This window comes from Manduca sexta, chromosome 19, assembly GCF_014839805.1.
Source record: "Manduca sexta isolate Smith_Timp_Sample1 chromosome 19, JHU_Msex_v1.0, whole genome shotgun sequence".
Lineage (NCBI taxonomy): Eukaryota > Metazoa > Arthropoda > Insecta > Lepidoptera > Sphingidae > Manduca > Manduca sexta.
In genome coordinates, this window is record NC_051133.1 from 3,825,956 (window position 1) to 3,848,318 (window position 22,363).

The window sequence follows — 22,363 nt, forward strand, 5'->3', positions numbered from 1 at the left end:
ATACTACCAATTTTAGATACAACATTCACCATCTCCAAATTAAACAAATTAAACATTAATTTCAATAACGAAACAATAGGGTTGAGAGCCTGAAATTTATAAATAAACCTTAAGCGAAACATAACTCTCAAATATTCCAGGTCCAGTTTCAGCCCAGGGGAACCATCCACAACGACTATCGCTTCGCCGGGGACCAATTAGTTTCCTAGTTATGAACTTTTCATATGTCAGATTCAACATGTAGCCGTTTGGGAATCGATATTTACGAGTTTTAAACTACCAGTGTCTGGACATTGTTCCAAAGGATGCAAGTTTTAGAATTATTTTTGCTGATAATTTGAATTTATGTTGAGACTCAAGAGTGTTGTGATGGGGTATGTCTAAAGTTGCTGCTTTTTAGCTTAACGGAATTTCACATTTAATTTATTTAGGATATATTATATTACATAGTAAATGGGATTTGGTAATAAAATTCACAAATTCTGTGGATTTCAGTAGAACATGCTCAAAGCGAAAGACCAAGTTAATTTCTATACAATGATATTTATAATAATACTGGGTGTTGCTCGCGGTTTCGCTCGCGTGAAAGGCCTTTTCCGCTACAAAAGTCTCAATAGTGTTCACAGCGCTATCTGTACGTCAGAAACATATTAAAAATCAGATAAAATATCCATTATTTCCCAAGAGAGCAAATTCCAGGGTTAAAAAATAGCCTATGTGTTAATCCAGAATACTGTTATCTACCCATATGCCAAATTTTAACCAAATCGGTTCAGCGTTTCTACTATAATGTACTACTATGAAAATCCAAAATTTTCGAAGAAGTAGATAAGATTGTACGAAGATTTTGCTGTTACTGCATCAAAAGTAAGCAACGGTGTTGTTATTGTTCTAAAACTTGCTTGTTCTATGTCAGCTCAGAGGGCCCTATTCAGTCTATAGGGGCAAATCCATGGTTTTGCAATTCCGGGCATTCTATTTGAAGGACAGCTTCGGTAGCCGTATGAATAAGAGAGTCAAAAAAATCCCATGTTTATCTATACGGTCATGAAAGCAATCTTTTAGTGAGAACGCGTGTGATTGCAGAAAGATGGATATACCCCCGTAATCGGAATATGCTCCTTTACCTTATTAAATTTCTGCAATTATGAATATAAAATGATTTCGTTATGTGATATAAACATTTTTTGTTGGCCTTAGTAGTATTACGACCCATATCAAATAATAACTAATGATACAGATATTTTAATGTTCTGCAAACGAATCACACATAATGCTTACGTATTTCCTCAGTGGCTTTACCAGAATCAGTGGTACTCAGATATGCCGTCATATGCTTACGAAAATCCAACAGGTAAAAGAATTTACAATACACTGCATCAGATCATAAAAATGATAGCTGGCAAAACGCTACATAGAAAAATAACCTATATGCAAAACGAAGCAAAATACATAATGCAACGAAAAGCAAAAATTGACACCATTCCATTTCGACTATATCATTTTTAATTCCTGTGCAATTTCCATTCTGTGTTGTAAACGTCAGCGATACGGCTTTATTTTGAGCAACATTCGTGAGCAAGTTTTTTATCGTCCCCGTCGTTTGTCAGCGGGACAGAGGAAGCGTTAATTTGACATGGGATCTCCCGCCACAGCGACCCACATGCGTTGTAATTACCTCATACCACTTGGAACCTTATGTTTTTTATTGAAAGTTTCAATGTTCCTCCGAACGTTAATTTTAATTGAAAGTCTAGGCCTTTCATGCGAATGTTGCTTATAATTATTATAAAAGAGTTATGATTGAATAGCCTCATAATAAATCTATTGTATACTATCGTATAAATCATTAGTGATGAATGAAATAGAATAAGAAAGACATGTGGTCGGTATTGTCTCTCTGATTGTATTTATTACCAGCAAAGATAATTGCTAATGATGTTTGAAGAATTAGCCATCAATATAAAATTGGAAAAATATATATGAATTCTGTAGATACATTTTTAGATCAAGTTTCTAAAATAATCGTTTCCTCTGAGTAAAGACGACATATGTCATATATGTATTTATAGCCAGTAACGCCCGTGTCATCAATTTAACTGGAAAGCAATTTGAGCTAAACCTCTTAACTAAATAAACAGTATTAATCTTGCAAGCCCGCAAGTTGCGGAGTCCACTACATCAAACTTAAGAGCATTAAATGTAAAAAGACCACAGTAGTTCGGAAGTTGGCGAGCGGCCAGCAATGCCTGCCGATTTCTGAGAAGGCATGTAAAACCGACGAGGAATTCGATTTCTTACTACATGCGCGGAGCTTGATAAAGTGGCCTCGCTATTTTAGAATTAGATAATTCACTTGTGTTTATATTATGTACTTATCGGTATGAATAATTGTTTCAGAATGATCGATAGAAGACCCAGGATGCCGGGCTGATTCAAAGGAAATATATACGCCTGATGGGAAAGAAATCGGCAGAGTTCAGTTTTGAACAGCTCTAAAGCACGCGTAGTATATGTGATAATAATTTTGACCTAACTGTCCAAATTAGCGGGGTTCGATCTCTAAGGAATCTAATGGCCAAGAAAAAGTCATAAAATTATTAATTTAGATTTTCGTGGTCATATATTTTTATTAATCCAAAACCGGGGAAAAGAAGCGTGAAGATGTAAGCGAAGGACATTTTTTAAATTTGTTGGAGAAAATATAGATTTACGGCTGAGCTCTATGAAGAATATTTAAAAGATGGAGAAGATAAATTTGACACGTACAAAAAGCATGCAACGTGTCACATCTCACCAGTTTCTAAAACAGTGGCTCCAACTCGGTTAAACTGACCTATTTGAGCTCGATATATTACCACACACAATGAAGTTTTACAACTTACAATAAACGTGGACCGTTACATAAAAATAAGTACTGCAAATTTTAAATTAAACCTTAAACAATTTTCCAACACAAAAGCCTTCAGACGACGTTTATTTATATTTGGCTGAAAATAGTTGTTTCCGAAGAAACACTTGCTTATTGCCAGGAAATCCCGTATTCAGTTTCCATCGTGCTACGTTGGGGGATTTTAAAAATATCCTCGGAGTTATATCAGTTTTCGCGTGTTGTTCAGGTATGGAGAATATGGGGTAATATTTGCTCCCGAAACAAGCCGGAGAATGAAGTTTATAAATAGTTTTTTTTATAAATCCACTTTCCATAAAATGTAAATGAATATTATTAATTTTCAAAGGTAAAATATTTAGTGATATTTTTATGATCTACTAGCTTTATTACAGGTTTATCGTAACTGGATTCCGTTAGTTTCAGGTAAGAAAAATATTTAGGATTTGATCTAGGCATGTTCAGGAATGTCGTATAATCGCTTCTGCGATAAAAGGCATCTTCTCGTACGAATGCGATGTAATACAGTACGAAGCCTTGTATGAAAATAATACAGGGCAAAATTATTTGAAAAAAAAAAAAAACAATCACCAAACATATCCGTCCCTATTTGGCTTGTTACAACGTTAAAGGAAATTTGAACCACAAAATAGTTAATCTCTTTGCCGAACTGAAAATAGCAACTCTTTGAATATTTGCGAAACGAGATCAAACGAGAAAGCTTTTTCTTGTTGATTACGGTTAACAAAAGTGCGGTTAGAATAAGTAAAGAGCTTGAATAAACTGCTTGGATATTTTATGATGCGAACGTAGTCGACGTGAAATATATTGGTTTGCACGACCTATTTAATGAAATCTCTGTGCCAACGCCTCGATACACGTGCCGTTTGTCGACAATACGGAATTTTATATCACTTTTCAGTCTAAAAGAAGAAACATCCTTAAAAATAGCTTCTGTGTTGAATACGGTTGTGTCAGATTGTAAATAATGGAGATAATTGTATTGGCAATTAACTTGGGCCGGTTGTTTGCCTAAAGTTCCGTTCGCTTATAGTACGCCACTGAGGATAATTTTTCATTGTATTTTTAAATAAAAAAATAAAATTACTTTTTATTATGAAAGATATATCTTTTAATTTTAATATATATGTCGAAGTGAAAACTCTTTACTTGGTTATTTTTTTACATGACCGGCAAAATATCACCGGTGTATTATTTTCCAGACAGTTATTCAATTATTGAAACACTTCTTTACTTCACTAACAATTTACTGCATAGTGACACTAGCGGAATACACAATGTGCTCGGTTCGAGCGTCCAAATAAGACTCGTACAAAAACTTCTACAAGATTGAGCTCTCGTCGTTCGGCCGGTCCTTATATTGACAGCAATCGACCTCCCTCCTCTTCTAATACTTCCTCGATGTAATGATAGATGGCGCCACTATCGCTCCGGAAATTCACCGATTCAACGAATAACGAGGTGCTGCGGCGACATATATCTAAAAAACAACAATGCTTTTAAAAACTAAACGAGTCAACAATAAGTTAATGGTGGTTAGAGAACAACTCATGGACTGAAATGACAATCGGGAAAACAATTGTAGAGTCCACATTACACATGTCAGTAACCTCGTGCGACAAGTCTAAATATTTAGATTTTTTCGACCTTAACAAGGTCATTGTTATTTAATAATAATTAATATTATTTTAAAAGTATATAATATAAAAAACCATACATTTTATTTCCTCCTTCAATTAATGTTTGAAGTCACGAACTTTCCTGATTAAATAGAATAATATAATTTTACGACTCCACAAATCCCTCAAACGACTGTGTACATTTTTATTTAATTCGTAATGCAAACAAAACTTGAGATTTTCTATTTAACTAGGACGAGGTCATTTCCACACGTATGTAGGTCAAATAAATATTTCTGTCTACACGGAAGCGAGCTACAGAACTTCTATTCTGTGCTTCTATTTATTTCTAAGTCTAAGGTTTTAACTTAACTATACGTTTGCTAGTCTTGTGCTTTTTTATAAGTCATTTATTCGTTTAGCTCTAGTGCTTTTACGTGTCTGAGTTTGAGTACTCATTTGGTCGGTAATAACGGATTTTTGGAATCTACATGACTTTTGACTTTGCTTTACGACTGGAATTCACCAAATTCTACCAATGCTGTTGAAATTGCTTGCCCTTTACCTTCCTGAACTGTGATAATACTTTGATCGCTCATAATAATTTTTGCTTCACTTGGATGCACATTGATATCATCAGCTGAATTAACTCTCACAAGTTATTCAGAATGTAGGTCAAGAGCATCTCATCAGGAGGCACGCAAAATTTCATTACCATCATTACAAAGGAACGAGTAAGTGATTTTGCTTAAAGAAATCGCGAGCCCGCGCAAAAGGAGCAACAAAAAAATAATGTCGCTCCAAATTGAATCATTTGTAATATTCATTCTTTTTTACTCTTGCTTCTGTGGACGGTTTTCAAACTCCATTGATATCGTGTTACTGGATAGGTTTAAGATTTACCGTCTATACTTGGTTCTGATCAAACCTAGAAGTCTCTTAACAGTATTCCTAAATGTCGTATATTATGATTTACCTTTGCACTTTGTATTAATTTTATTCTTTCACTTACCCTCATTCCTATGCAGTATATTGTCAGCCCAACAAATTTTCTTTAATAATATATTTGGTTATTTTTATCTCCGACGTCTTGCCCGACGGTAACCTTCTCTTGGAGATAATTTTTCACATCCAACACACATAAAAATATTTTGTTTCTGATACTGATAGACGTTCAGGTAGCTAAAAAAATTCTACCACCACAACGAACAGATGGGTACACGACTTTTCCAGTTCATCTCTTATGATTATTTTTGGATATGACGTGTATACCTTTACATCGAATGTCCATTTTGTTCTTGAAATAATCCGAATCACCAAATTACTGCTTAGTCTTCATATTCATTAGGCATAAATTGTTCGCAGATTCACCAAACATTGAGGTAATGGATGACTTATCCCATCTAGACCGTCTCCAGACCACGGTCCTCAAAAATTACCATAATTCAGCATACCTCATCTGTTTAACTTAATTCCAACACAAAACTCGTTCGGCGATAATCAACTTGAGGAATTCGCGACGTCACATCGGAGCGGTAATCCGTTTCTAAATATCTTTTATTAATGTCTTTAGGTGCCAGTTAACTGGGGGTTAAGTGACGCGTCTTTCGGGTTTTAAATGCTGATTAATTCATCAATTCTTTGTGGAACTATGGGTTGTAATGGATTCAAAACTTTAATGTTGTAAATCTAATGGTATGGAATCTCGAGTAATGATCGAAACGACATACACTCTATCCCTGTTACTTTATGTCATATTATGCTATGTATGTGTTTAGGAATATATTATAGAAGTAATTTCCGTTCGGGATATCATTTAGTTTCAGACTCATGATGAAACGTCAATTACTTTGAATTTACTATAACTAGTGTTATTTTACCTAGATCTGGGTAATTTATACCACAGACATTTCAAAGGTAAGTTCAGCGAGCTTCTCTATCCCTTGAACAGATGTTCATTAAACTTTAATATCTAATTAACACGTCGCAACAGATAAGCAAACCGTATACGACAGAGACAAATTACTTTCGTACACTAGAATTAAAAACAGTGCTTTAATACTAGGAACAAAATAAATACAAATAGTTGAATTTGGAGCGGAGCAATCTGATTTCTTGCTCTTGCCGACTTAGGGGGGAAATAAAACTGTCGTTTCATAGCGGAACGGGGTCGGACATGTTGCACCCGTCGCTGGTATGCGGGGGCCTGACCCCCCACTAGAGGGGAAGGTTCCCTAAGCGACGTCACGCGCGATACCAAGCCGCACAAATCACGCGAACCGTGCACGCGAACAAACTGCTACTAGTAAATTGAAAAATCAATTAAAATTCTCTACTTTAACGTTATGTTTCGTTTACATTACCGCTTTAGTTTCTGTTTCATTCTTATTTGTAGTTGGAAGCGCGCGATGGTGCATAACGGTACTTCATATGAAATGGTTTGTATAAACTCAACGATATGTCAATAGTTTATTTTCCAGTAAACGCGTCCGTTTTTCTAATAAAAAAATACCGTTGAAATAATAAGTCAGCTGTCAGGGCCACAATAGATAGCCGCATTCTTTGTCAAGGCGAACGGGAACACGAAACCCTATGCAAATGTTGCTTATAAGGCTTTACCTTTTTCATGGTGTGACAACTTGTTTTATGGCTATTTTTGGATGGCATTCGGTTTACGACAGTATTGTTACTTCGGCTTGTATGTTGACGCTAAATATGATGCATTAAACGTACGTTTTAGGTATTTGTTTGCAGCATAAAGTTTTGGTTGTGTATCTAAAGATTTCTATAAAGATTTGCAGAACTAAACGTTTGCTCGTATGGGTTTGTGGTTCCTTCTGATATGATTGTTACAAATAAAATATAAAATGGTACTTGGGATTTATTATGCTGACAGAGTGTTTGTGTTTTTTTTCTATAAAAGAGACTCTGATGGTCAGCTATAAAGTAATCAAGCTGTTTATTCTACTTTATATGAAATATATAATGAATGCTTTTTTGTCTTTGGAAAATATTATCTTGATTAGATTTGTCCGTTTGCGATAGATTTTATGAAAAACGTAAAATTATCATTCTAGTATTATTTTTATGAATATTCTTCCAGTTACTTTTATTTCACGTGTTTGAAACTAACCCGGAAAAAACGTGTAAAAAAAACACAAAATATGAATTGCGATAACAATCTTATTTGACCAATCTAATTCAATAACAGGCACACCTGAAAATGTAGTTTTAAAACTTCTCGTTATCGCCAACCCTATTATCAAGCCATAAAACTAGGATATTATAACGCCCGATTCCCTAGGGTTGCCACTAGGCCTTTTTTCCTAATAAGCCGAGTTACGCATGCCGCCCACTGTCACGTCGCGGGCGGGCGGCAATTTAAAACAATAAGCACGCTTTTATTTCCAAGCAATACTTTATGCGAGTTTAACACGCGATTTCACATTACGTATCGGTTTTGTTTCGTAAATCTGACTATTAGGAATAAATGGTATGCAGTAATGCTATTAAATTATAGTGTTAATAGTGATTGATTTATAACAATTTTGAAATAGATTGTAAAAAATGTTTTACTAATGAAAGATAATAATTTCAGTTAGGAAGGTGGTATTCTTTCATGCTCTACACATATCACGCGTTTATCTTCTGAGGGGTAGGCAGAGGTGCTATTAGGGCATCCACTTTTGGCCATGAATTCCATCCAATGACGTGATAGGGGCGAGCATATCGCCATATCGGGTACAAATTCCAGACTCCATGCTGATACTAAATAGAAAAACCCAATACTAGCCTGATCTGGTATTCGCACCCGAAACATTAGAGCGGTAGTCATACACACTACAACTGCGCCACCGAGGCAGTTGAGTAGTCCAGACCTACTCATGGTTGATGTGAAGAGCTATGAAGAGGTAGAACCATTTGATATATTTTGTCTGTATCATGAATACGTCAGCTCAATCAGAATAGTTTCACTATCTCACAAAAAACCAACGTATTAGTTAGTTATTACGTTTCATACGGTAAGTGATGCTGGCAGTTCAAATACTCTCTATCCTTCTCTAATCTCGATCATTTTCTTTAATGTATGGACCAGTGCTGCCATCTACAACAGTTATACACTTTCTTGTCTATCATAAAAAGGCGGCTAAGGATGTCCGAGCGAAATCAAATTTTGTTACTTATGCGTTTAATAGAAATCGATGACATATACCTTCCAAGCACATTTTGATATGAAAGATCCCTAGACTTTGGAAATAACGAAAAAGATATTTATAAAGGCAGTCAACCGAAATCGAATGTCGTTAACCCTAATTCATTACTATTGCCAAAGACACATGAGACCTTCAGAATGAACTTTTTCCATCCTTTTCCCAACGGAATAAGAACTATATTACACTCAAACCGAATTTCTTTCAATCAATATACCTGGAACTGACATAAAAAATCTAGACATGATGTATAACTGTCTAGACATTAAAATACTCTGAATAAAATGGCTGTTTCGATAAAAATAATAAATTGTTTTAGACAAATGAAACCTTTGCTGAATGGACCGATCAAGCATCAAATAAATGTACTACAAGGTTCAGTATAAATTAAAAGATACATAATAATTCATAAAGAGTAATTTAAAAAAGAATTTCTATATCTAAATTCAAAATTTTATAGTCTATTGAATTTTTAGGTTAAGTTCTGGGAGTTGCAACTGCTTATTCATCAGACTTAGTTGTCTAAATAAACTAGTCTAAATAAACTATTACAACTAAAAAAAACTGGGTAAACCCAAAAAAATATAGATCATAATTATAATTCAGCAATTAGGTTTATTTTCCTTTCTCTATCCAAAGTTCTAGTACATTCACAAAGAAAATGTATTGATACAAAAAACATCAATAATACTCCCAAAATGGAACGACCCCTAAAAATAATTGAACATCGAGACGAGACAAGCGAACCTTGGCAAAGGCTTCTATAACAATGTAGAAAAGCTTGACACTGGTCTACCGTCGCCGTCGCAATGTCAACTTATTGTGCTGACTGTATTTCATTTCTTTGTTATTGCTTACATAACTAGGTCTTGATTGATAAAGCTTTTGTTGGAGTTGTTACTTCAATGGTATCATTGAAATTAGATATCGATATATTTTAATGAATTTGTGAATTTATCGTTCGTTTTAACGGTGAAGGAAAACATCGTGAGGAAACCTGCACATCCGAGAAGTTCTCTATAGGAATTTCGAAGGTGTGTGAAGTCTACCAATCCGCACTAGGCCAGCGTGGTGGACTAAGGCCTAATCCCTCTCAGTAGTAGAGGAGGCTCGTGCTCAGCAGTGGGCAAGTATATAATACAGGGCTGATATTATTATTATTATATTATATTTTAATAGTTATTATATTATTGTACGATGATTTAATTTTAAATATCAGCATTATTTTGATTGTAATAGCACTTGTGAAGAACGGTAATATATAAAACATTTTCATATCTTAGTTGATGTTATTAAATTTTTCTGTATTGGCTATGATATTAAGTTTGCCTATATACATTTGTATATAGGCGAACTGCTATGCGAATGAAGTGCTAAATAAATAATGCAGTTATTTCTATAATATTATCTATTGCGATCTGAGGAAAACTCCCAAGTTAGTGCATATGATTAGAAATGTCACGTTAAGAAAGAATTTCACGAAGACATTGTCATACATCATCAAAGAACTACGATGAAGGACCATTTCAGACAGATGCTCAGCGATAGCAATTTCATAACTATAAAACCAACACCCTACATTCCCAAAGAAATGTAGGAAATAAAAACTTAAATAGCATCTATAGATGTTTAAGGCCATAAAATTTGTAACAAAGTGGCACCAGGCATATATTTTACGCGTCACTCGTAAATGTTGAGCTATCATCGTTCCTAACTCCGAAGGGCTTTAAAAGATTAAACCCATTAAATTTTTATGAAGACCCTGTCACTGAACCGGCAATACGATAAGAACTGAGTCAGCGCTTTCTTTACTTATACATTTTAAATGTTACGTCTTTGAATCTTTGAGTAGCGATGGTTGGCTAGAAAAAGATTAGATAAATCGAAATCGTGTGGCAATAAACGTTTCACTATAAAAGGAATTAAAATGGTATTCAGTTTTGGTTCATGCTAGTTGTTATTTTAGGTAATACAAAGAACACATAAAGGTTTAAAGAAGGAGGATTGTTATTATTCTATGGTACTTAAAGTTTGTGTAGAATGAAAAGTAAAGTTAGTACATATGCTGGCAAGCACAGCGTCAGACATTTACCCACGAGGTGGACAGATGACCTCGTAAAAGCCGCATGAGATCGCTGGATGCGGCCCCCTCTAATAAGGCGATCTGGAAGTCTTTGGGGGAAGCCCGTGTTCAACAGTGGACATCATACGGCTGATAGTGATGATGATGATGACATACAGTATCATAAAGAGGTAGGCAGGGACTATGGATTGCTACTTTGCTCAATTCTGGCTCGGATTTAATGATACATCTGAAACGAATCTATATTTACTTTTTATTGCAGTAAATCAACTGAAGGGATAGAACATGGGTTGTGCAGACAAGTTAGTGGTTAATGATGCGGCAAAGGTAAGAACTTGTGAACTCCTTTACCTTTATAAATATGGGGGTAGTTTCAAAGATGTCACAGCCACGTGTGTTTGTAAAAGTTTATAACTTTGTTAGGAAAAAAATTGCTAGCCTATTAAATAGTTTTTTTTTATACGTCCACGCCAAAGTGACCATAATCCACCTGAGTGAAGTGGGGTCCAATAGAATGTCGACTGACGAGAGATGATTACCTTTCGACAGTCGACAAAATTATGCCGGCCTGTTGGAATCGAATATACACAGGCCGATCCCGGAACGCGACACAATTACGTGAGCCATTATGGCGGTACTTTCACAGATAAATTAAAATCCAACTTATTGATGTTGCTTGGGTAATAAGAGATATCGTTGATTATTAAACATTTAAATATATATGTCAGTGAAATTAGCTTTGCTCTTGAAGAAGTTAATAAAATAATGTTAAGGATGATGATTTTAAGTACCCACGAATAATGATTTCTTATGTTTAGGCGAATGTTATACATTGAAATAAAACTATTTTTCCTATTTAATCGCAGTTTTTATTTTATAATTTTCTCCCGACATTTCGAAGACTTTGCAGCCTTTATAGTTACGGGGCGGTCAGTCCGCCCCAAATTATAATATAAAACCGCGATAAAATTCGCAAAATAGTTTTATTTCAATACCCACGAATATACACAACCCACTCCATTAATTACTGTACAATGCCTTTGAAACTAAATAAAGTCTTAACATTTACTGCAAATTCCAAGCGTTAGTACATTACGAGGTTTCGGCTTTACAAGTTGTTGTCGATTTAATCCGAATGAGAAGCGAAATGTAAAATTTTACCGAAACAGCGTTCGCGAGGCTTCCTTTATTCGTTCACTGCAACAAAGGGTGTCCGTCTAAAGAACTATCCTCTATTTTGGCGGGACCTCGTTACAGCGAACTGATTATGCGGGCTCTCACACATTCATGAAAAGTCTTTGTAAGTAGTTTGCAGTTTTATCTTTGGATTTGATTTCACTGATATTCAATTGGAGTTGAGTTGGTTTTTGTTTTATTAAGTTATAATAAGCGCTGTGAGGGTTTTAAAATCCTTTGAGTTTATGCCTTGTTAGCTTTACTCAGTATGCATTTTAATTTATAAAATCTATATAATCAGTTTAATTTTATTAGAAACTAGCTTTTGCTCTCGGCTCGGCTAAGTGAAAAAAATTATCTATGGCACTCAGAACCACAATGGCTTCGAATTATTGAAAAAAAAAAAAATTGGTTTCGCAGTTTCTGAGATTACCGCGTTCAATCAAATAAGCTGTTCAGCTTATATTATAGTACGGATATACATAGAAAACAGGAAAGTAGCAATACGCCCAAGTTTTTAGAAAAAATTGCACGGGCAACTTTATCACAATGGATAAAGAGACGAAATAGTATTTTCCCTAACAATATACTCGTCTTTGGCACTAGCCGGGCTGCAGACAGAGGTATTCGAATGTCAGAAAGTATTATTGTTGAACGGTAAAACTGAAAAGGCCCAGACAAGGAATTGTTTCTGATAATTCTCATACTTACTATTTATTTTTAACCTGAAATTTGTGTAACATACAACGGACATTATTTAAAAAAAAACATAAGGAATCAATTTGGTGTTACATTTACTAAGCTACTTTGGAATAATTTTTAAACCGACCAGTACGACTGTCACCGATCAACTGCATCGGTCTGTTAAACGCTGAATGTTTTTATAGTAAACAATGTCACAAATACCTCCACAATTTTTTTTTATCCCAACCATATTCTAAAATTGCAAATCGCCTATACTGAATTCATTGTCTCTAAGGCAGACATGTCTATGCACTATACGTTTGTTGCCGAATTTCGTCGAGTGAACAAGCCACTCGGGTGTCCTGGCAGACGTAAGGAGAGAAGATAACAAGCAACTGTTGGACACTACTCCAATTACTTTGCTCGCCAAATAATTGGCGTATGAAAGAACGCCAATTTACAATGTTTTTGTGATAAGAGTACGTTAGTCAAATAATTACAAGTTTGTGTAAAATGAAAAATAAACTACTAATCTGCTATTATACGTACAATAGCATCATGCCTTTATTTCATAGGGGTGGGTAGGGGCTATGGATTGCCACTTTACTCAATTCTAGCTCTAATTTGTTGTAACATAATAAACGAATACTACTTACAGCTATTTTTTTATTTCCATTGTTATTTCTTTACTTACTGAACCTGACGGTATTACACCTGATGATAAGCAGAATGTCGCCCAGGTAGGGTAAAGAATGACAACTGATGGTTAAGTTATGCCTTTCGGCATAATCATGCCTGCTTATCTGCTTCTTCACGCTAAAGCGTAAGGTCCCAGGATTATAAGAAAGGTTTACACGCGCCGGCAAACTATTCCAAAGTTTAATGGTGTGAAAAAGAAAAGAGTTAGCGAACCAATTGGTTCGGGCTGTGATGGTTTGCCCAATAAACATATCGATTATTGACAATAAAACTAATATAGATATTTATTAAGGACGATAGAAATTATTCTTAGATAAATTATGTAGGAATAGTAATATTTTTATTCCGATGTTTTCACAACAACTTGGTAATCGAAATTCAGTAAACTAATATGGAAGTACAGTAATGATATTTTAATGCTTGGTTGATTGTTAGAAGTAGAAGCTTAAGACATTGAATAGATAAAAAATTGGCATACATTAATCAAGTCATAGATTAATACATAATATTAAATCTTCGAAAAGGCATATTCTTGAAAAGAGCAAGCACTCAAACGAAACCGCGAGCAAAGCCAGTAAAACCAATCAATAGTTTAATTAATATAGCAACATACAAATCGTCCACGCGGATGTAAACAAGTACGAAACTGGGTCGGTGTTTCAATCATCGAATTGCTTTCCTAGTGGACGCAGTCTGTTTTCATTTTATCTATTCAACATACACTGGTGTTGTATCAATTACATTGATGTGATCGTTGCTCAATTGTGACAGGTTTTGTAAATAAATGTGCATGTTTTCGTTCACCAATCTGCATGGATTATTGGGTATTGAACCGAGATTGGATGTTGATTGTGTTGTGTTGTCGATGTTTGTTTATAGCGAATGTCGAGTTAAGATTTTTGTTCTAATTGCTTTTCGTCTGTTTCTTACTGACATTACTTTTTACAAAAAATATTGTAATTTTCTTTGCCACGAAATTGACTCACAGATTTAGGTTTAGAATCTTGCGTTATATTCTATGAACAAGGTCACTTGTTACAATAAGTATAACATAAGCAATTATCCTTCTCAACTGCGCAATTCAAACTAAAACGACAATGGTTATTAACTGTAAGTCTTTTTCACAAAGAGGTTTAATGAGTGTCGCTGAAGAAAATAAAAATAAAAGCAAAGATACAAAGGTAAGGGTTAAAGGTTATTGCTCGATTCTTTAAAGAAAAGGACGAGAGAAAAGGCACCGATAATTGCACTAAGAGCACGAAAATGCTTAGGAAACGAGTTCAATGTTGTCTTAAAAAAACTTCAAATAAAATGTACGAGACAAAATTTTGAATGAACTTTGGAGAATTGCTATGAAAGATCTAAAAATTTAAGATGAAAATACATCATTGACTAACGTATATAGCCACGAAGGTATAGGCAGGGATGGAACTACTTTTGCAATTAAGAGTAACAGCTCCACTCAGGATTTTGAATTACAAAGGTCTGTCACTGAACTAAACTAAACATAATACATACAAATACATGTTTGTCATTGTCAATAACCCTTAATGCTTGGCTTTTACGAACGAAATTCATTACCAATTTCGCTGCGTCAGAAAAAACTTTAATTTGAGTTGTAAAAGTCTTAAGAAATTCTGAGCACTGTTTTGCATTCATCAGCTCGCAGTAGCTTTAAATTCAAATACTTGCACGCAATTAATATGCGTGGGCATGCTTCTCATCAAATAAAATCTGTTTTATTGATGACTTTAGATATTACACCGTGGTACCATCAAAGGCCCGTCGAGGCTATCATTTTTAAATCTTTAATATCTTAGATATTTTTATGTTTATTACTTTTAACTTCGCTGAATAATGGACCCATGCAAAATAGAAATTCCATTTCTTTATTAATTCTGAAGCAAACATTTGATGGGTAAAGGGAAAGATTATCTAGCATTGCTAAGGTAAGTTTAATTTGCATCCGATTCTAATTTGAATTCTAAGAAATGAGTGATAAATCTCAAGCCTACGAGGTTTAAAAGAGATGAAAACAGTAGAACCGTTAGAAATAGCGACATACAAATTAATAAAAGAAGATTGCTAAAGAAAACGTGAATTTAATATAGATTTTCTTAATTACTATTGAAATTAAGGTGATTCAAGCCAGAATGAAAGTAAGGGCTTTGATCAGTGAGTAATGTCTTTTTGAATATCAAGACCGTTATTTGAGATTATCTCAGTATAAACCAAGATAGATTTCAAAAAAAATCTCAGTCGATATTTAGTGTGAATTTAATCACATTTTATACATATTCATTTATTGGAAACTAATGAAATTGCCTAAGGTTTGTGTTTCTCTAACTTCATTAGTTTTATTTTTTGGAATATATTTATAATTTATAAAGAGAATAACCTATTTATGTCGTCGTTTCGTAGGTATAAAAGATGTATTCCCATTCGATGTACAAAAAGCCTTTAAATGACAGCATATAAAAGGTAATAAAAACAGAACACCAATTTCCAGATAACAGCTGATATAGAATTTTAATTGCTCATATTTCATTCGAGCAATAATTCTTATGCGACATACGTAAAGATAAAAACCTAATGTATGCCGATTTATGGAGGTTTTAAAACTGATTTTGTAGATAATTTCAAATGAGAACGTTATTGGGAGTATTCAAATTTTAGCTCTTGTGAAATCATTGAACAGCTGGATTCATAATTAGTTGGTATAAGGTGAAAACATAAAATAAGCTAACGTTTGCGGCATGAAAGGCAGGGGATAGGCAGGGGTTTAGCGTCCAGAATTTTCAGTTACCAAACACTGGAATGCGCTCGTCGGACCGTCGATACCTAAAATAATTAAAAACACAATGAAATCAGTTTTCGAAACGTCTGGAGAAAACTATAATATACTATAAAACCGCGATAAAATTCGAAAAACAGTTTTACTGATTTATTTATTTGGACTATAATTATAGGTGTAACTACACCATCGGCTTACCACTATAACCTTACAACGAATACAATGAATTTTCTTATACTAGGTGAAAAACATTTACAGGTGTGTACAACATTATTTGTAAAACTTTATAATCGCTAGATCTGACAACAAATGAATTTGAAAACTAATTTAAAGATAGACTAACAATAGTAGAATAATTTATAAAAAGTATGCGAAAATAATTTAAAGATTAAACTACGGTCTTACAATGTATTCGGGTAAACATAATCAATCATTAAGTTCATTAATTTCAAGTGACTAAACCTACGTTATATAAAATAGAAGAACCTTTAAATATGAGAAAAACATTGTCCACGGTTCCATAGAATTTAGGCCAAACTCAATGAATTAGATTTTTCATCAGAAGCATGATTAGTTTTTTTTTACGAGCACCCAGCCTGTTACTGGCAATATATCTAGGTGTACAGGTATTGCCAGCGGATATTCGAAGAAGGAAAGTTGTCGGGCCGAGGGTCTTAATTAAAGACATCATATCCAGGGCCCGGCGCAGCTGGCACCGCCAATTCAACTCCACTACGAGTTTGTACTCACTAGAATGGAGAAACGCAGCGTTTGATACTCGAAATATTTTCCTATGCCTGGCTGTACTCAAAACTTTAGCGAAGAAGTTTTAGAATTATGTAATTTATTCAACTATAAAAATGGTAAACATTAGTAATAAAACCTCTGTTAATGCATTTCGAATTGAAGAAACTAGCTGGAAACCTGTAATTGTCCCTATTAAAGAACGATAATATTGGAATAAGGATTAAATACGCTGCTTTCTTAGCTATTGGTGAGTAAGATGACATTTTTTTAAAATAATTATATAATACGGCTTGATTATGAATGCATAACAAACGATTTTTCGTTGTGATGCATCCCTAATCATGTTGTTTTCAACAAAAAAAAAAAACATCGCAAAAACGCAGCTTTTTTTCCAACGCGTGCGTAAAACTATTTCCTATTTGTAGCGACACTGGAAAGTTCAAGAGTTACACAGCCAATGGGTCCAAAACAGTTTGAATAGTTGGACCCACGGACTACAGCTGCCTTTTCAAGTTCTGCTTTTGGCACTGTTCATGGCCCGTTGAGACTTTAATTGTTTTCTGTAGTCGACACTTTTGTTGTCCCAGACAATTGTTATGGCAGCTCTTTATGAAATTCAAGAACTATTTCTTCATTATTATGATATTGTGTACTTTGATATCGCAATTTTTTACATTAACGTTCGCGTTTTGAGTTGCGTGATAGTTATTGTGTTTGTAAATAGTATAACAAAGAATTTATAACACGCTCTTAATGCTTTGTCCTGATATTTGCAATAGTAATTGTATTACTCCCTTAAGATGTAAGTCTTGTTATGGGTGTGTTATACATAAAGCTGAAGAGTTCGTTTATTTTAAGGCGTTAATCTCACAAACTACTAATACAATTTTGAATTCTTTTTACAAATAGGAACCTACATTACCCCTGAGTGCTATAGAAAATTTTTTATCCTGAAAATATTTCACGTGGGCGGAGCCGCAAGCAAAAGCTTGTCATAAAATACGAAGGACATCAGAACAATCCAATACTTAATAGAAATAAGTTTGACACATCACGCAATTACTAAAGGAATTTGAAGTCTAACTTCCTCATCGTCGAATCATGGAAAAGTGAGGCATCACTGTAACGAATGAATGAGCTCAAACTTTAAAGATTACAACATACAACATTTTTAATACTTTTACGCTTAAATTAACTCACAGGTACAAACTAAAACAATATAACTTCACCGAGCCAAACATCTGAATCAATTTTCATAAGCCTAACTCCCGTGCGGACGGTACAGTAGATTTTTCACCGTCGAATGTCAGAGACAAGGCAATCTGCGAGAGTAGCGGATGGGCCGGATCCCTTGCGACTCGGAAACGCAAAGTCAAAGCGCCGATTGCAATCTTTCGCAAACAATTTTTCAATAACGTTAGTCAAGACACTGGATTGGAAAAGTGCAGGGGATTCAACGGGCTCTGTGATTGTTCTTGGTGTGATTGCGGTGGCAATTTCTGTTGGAAGATTGTTGTTTGGTGGAATTATTGTGTCGTTAAGTTCGTGGTTACTGTAAAGTTTACGTTACATTTTAGGGGTAGTAGCACTTGTAAAACGTATCAAATAAAACTATAAAGCAGGCGCGTCACAGAATACTGTGCTAATTTAATTCAAGGGATAGTTTGGTACAGGAATAGATTAATGGGTCTTAATCTTTGCCATCGAACCGCGACTAATTTTTTTTAAACTTTTACAAGCCCTTCCTTCTCTTTCTTTTTTTTAATGTAAAAAAATACTTTTAAAATGAAAAGTAAAATAAAAAAGTAATTATTTTCGATACAGGTTCTTAGAATAAAAATAAGCCCTGAGGAATATGATATAATACAATTAATTATAGATGAAGTCTCGGAATTGATTATTATGAAGTAACTAAATAAGAATTCAGTTAATTTGAAGCAAGGTATATTTATTAAGTGGAATTAATATTTAATATTGCAAAATTAATTTTCATTATTGTAAAAGTAAATATTATTTTAATTCACAGTTATTTATTATTGGAATCGAGCATAATATTCTCGATGTGACTTGATGTGAATTTAATTAAAATACGCCTCGCAAAGAATTAGTTTGTATAAATTTTAATATCTTTGCGAAGATATTGCTTCTGTTTTTTCATCGACATTCTTATGAGAAATCATTGTTTATTCTTAACGAATATTATCGAAATATTTGTTATTAGCAGAGATTTAAGATATATTGACTTTTACGACCATACGGATTAGAATTTGATTTTGTTTCATTTGGAAAATATTCATTATGTATTCGATCAAATATATTCGGTTATGAGTGTGACAAACTTACACCTCACCACACACAAAAATTTAAAGTCCCATCACGTATTAATCGCGGATCCACCCGAGTGAAAAAGTTTTTTCAGAATAAAAGTTCCGCTTTATATTTTCCCGAGAGAAGATTTCTCGTAAGTAGCACTCACGAGAAATGTAGCTTCTATTAGTCGAAAAAATTTCAAAATCAATTTATTAGTTCCTGAGATTAGCGCGTTCAAACAAACAAACTGAGTTCTTATGTTTACGCGAATGTTAGACATTGAAATAAAACTTTTTTACGGACTTTATCGCTGTTTTTTATATTAGAATTTTCTCCCGACATTTTGAAGATTTTGTAGTCTTCATGGACATATGGGAGAATCTTTAGCTTTATCTATTAGTATAGATTATGGACAAAGGTTTTCAACTACAAAGTATGTTAATTCCAGCATGCTTCAAGAAAGGGATGACAAATTCTGAATATTAAGCCTAAATTCAAAACAAAGAGAGCATATAGCATTAACTCAACCCAAATTTAATTTCGTTTAACAATTATCCACGATTGGCTCACAGAAAATCAAAGTAAATCCAATTATAATATTGATTAGTCGATAATTACAGCGGCTTGTAGACTGATTGTCTTAGTTTAGTATCAGGATTTATACATGAACAATTTTTAATCGTTTGATTGACCTGTGTGAGTTATTGTTGTTTTGCTGGTGGTAGGATATATTTTATGTTCGATGGATAGCGACCACCGTACACAAGGTGTTAAAACATGCCATAGTGGCCCGCGTGTGTCACGTTCCGGGATTAGCATGTGTATATCCGATTCCAATAGGCCGATATAATTGTGTCAACTGTCGAAAGTAATCATATCACGACAGTCGACATTATATTGGACCCCACTCCACTTACCATCAGGTGAAGTATGGCCGTATTAAAAAAGAAATTGGCATGTGAGTTTTAATTATATTTTTTTTATTCCTACAGTATTATACTGGACTAGTACCGGATTGTGCCGTTAAATTTGTTTGTGCCTCATGTTCGATTGGTTAGTTTTCAAGTCGCCCGCCCATTGAACTGTTTATAGTTTGAAAACGCCGATAATTTATGATGGTTTAGCGAATGAGTCTATCAAATATCAATCTATGGCTTTAGAGTAACTAGACTTGAAAGAATTTCTTTATAACTTTAATATACTATACTGGAATAATAATAATGTAAAACTTTCCAAAAATAACATTATTTATCGTTTGAAAGCATAACAAATACCTCATGTACAAATAAGATAATTATACGAACAACTAAACTGTCAGTCGACTGAAATTTAAATGTTTGTGTAAATAAATTAATTTAAAACGCAGGGTTCTTGTGACAGTGGTTATTGTATAATTATAGTAATTAAATGTGGTTGGCAATGATTTAAATCGCACAGAAAACGTAAGAATGGTATGTTATTCAATTAAGTTTATAAATTAATTCACATTAGCACTTTAATTGATACGTTAACTTGAAAGATTAAACATATAAATAATTGTGGTAGGTCTTTCATATGTGAGAGTCTGTCTGGGTAGGTACCACCGCAATGTCTGTTTCTGCCGCCAAGCAGCAGTGTGGAAGCACTATTGTGTTTCGTTAAAAGGACATTGTAGCTAGTGTAACTACTGGATTTAATGAGACTTAACATCTTATGACTCAGGATGACGAGCGCAGTGGAATACGAAACAATACTTTGTAATTCAAGGTGTTGGATGGTGTCTCTACTGTTTATAGGCGGTCGTATCGCTCACCATCAGACGAGCGGCAAGCTCGTCTCGTTATTCAAAGCAAAAAAAAATCACCAATTTTTTACACAATTTCAAAAAGGGCAAATCTCATAAATATAAAATATCTAGAAATGTATATGATAACAAATAACAACAATTTTTTTTAAAAAAAAATATTGCTAATTGAACCCAAATTGTAACCCAAAAAAAAATTGCATATTCAAATAAAATCAACCGATAGTCATTACTGCGAATCAAATAGATGAACAATCTATACGTAGCATGTAAAGGGTAGGCATAAGTCAGAAATATAAATTGGTATAAGCAAAAGGCGGTGCTGGCGCTGTCCTTAAACTTTTTGCAACCGCATTTAGCTGTGAATATAAATTAACACTAGACTACGCTTCGTTAACATTGCGTCTCAAGTTTTGATTAACGTACAATGTCTGGGATTTTTTTGTTTATTTACAACGCCATCTAACTTAGTTGTGCATAAACTTAAACTTTGCTTAAAAAAAATTAAAAATAAAAATTAGACCTTTTGTAGACTTCTGTTAGCGCATTTATAATGTGTGATAAAAAAAATCCAATCCAATTTTAGTTTGGAATAAAAAAATTAATGTTAAAAATATTTTAATGACTGATTGGCGAATTCACATAATAATTTTAATAATATTCTCAAAAATATATAGTAATGCAATAAATATTAAAAGAAATGCCTTCCGGTACCGGGAATCGAACCCGAGCCTCCTGGGTGAGAGCCAGGTATCCTAGCCACTAGACCATACCGGATGCTGATGTATAGAACAGTCTAAGGGAGGAGTTATCGCAATTACGGCTGCTATATATTGGGAAAAGGGGATTTATTAAATTATTTTCTACAAAGTGCCAGTTAATAAACATAGTTTTTTTACTCATAGCGCACTTAGTCTAGGGTTAATTAACACGAATAAGTAAATATTCATTTTCTGGTATAAGAGCAAAGAATAAAATACAAAAAACATATTTTTATGAGTGATTTTTTTATTATTATCTATGCTTTATCATCAATAGAATTGATACCATAGAAATTGTTGGATCACACAATTTGATATCTTTGTAGATATTATCGCTCATAAATATATCAAATTCATTATATTATGTATTAAAATCTAAAAAATATATTTACAATATTAGTGATCGAGAGACTCACAAAACGATTTTTAGATAAGAGTATATATTTTATAAAAAATAAGTAAACGTAGGGATATTCTTATATCCAAAGGCCTTTTACGGGTAAGTACCTACCATCATCATTTCTATTTTTGACGCCGAACAGCAGTGTGTAATCCTGCTTCTGTCTCATTTTAAATATTATTAAA

At 33.9% G+C, this 22,363-nt stretch overlaps 1 non-coding gene across 1 annotated transcript; it reads right to left on the bottom strand.

The window, feature by feature from the left end:
* Positions 1–21,722: 21,722 nt before the first annotated feature.
* Trnae-cuc lies at positions 21,723–21,794 on the bottom strand. Its single transcript has one exon. It is a non-coding gene; the product is annotated as a tRNA-Glu (tRNA).
* Positions 21,795–22,363: the final 569 nt, after the last annotated feature.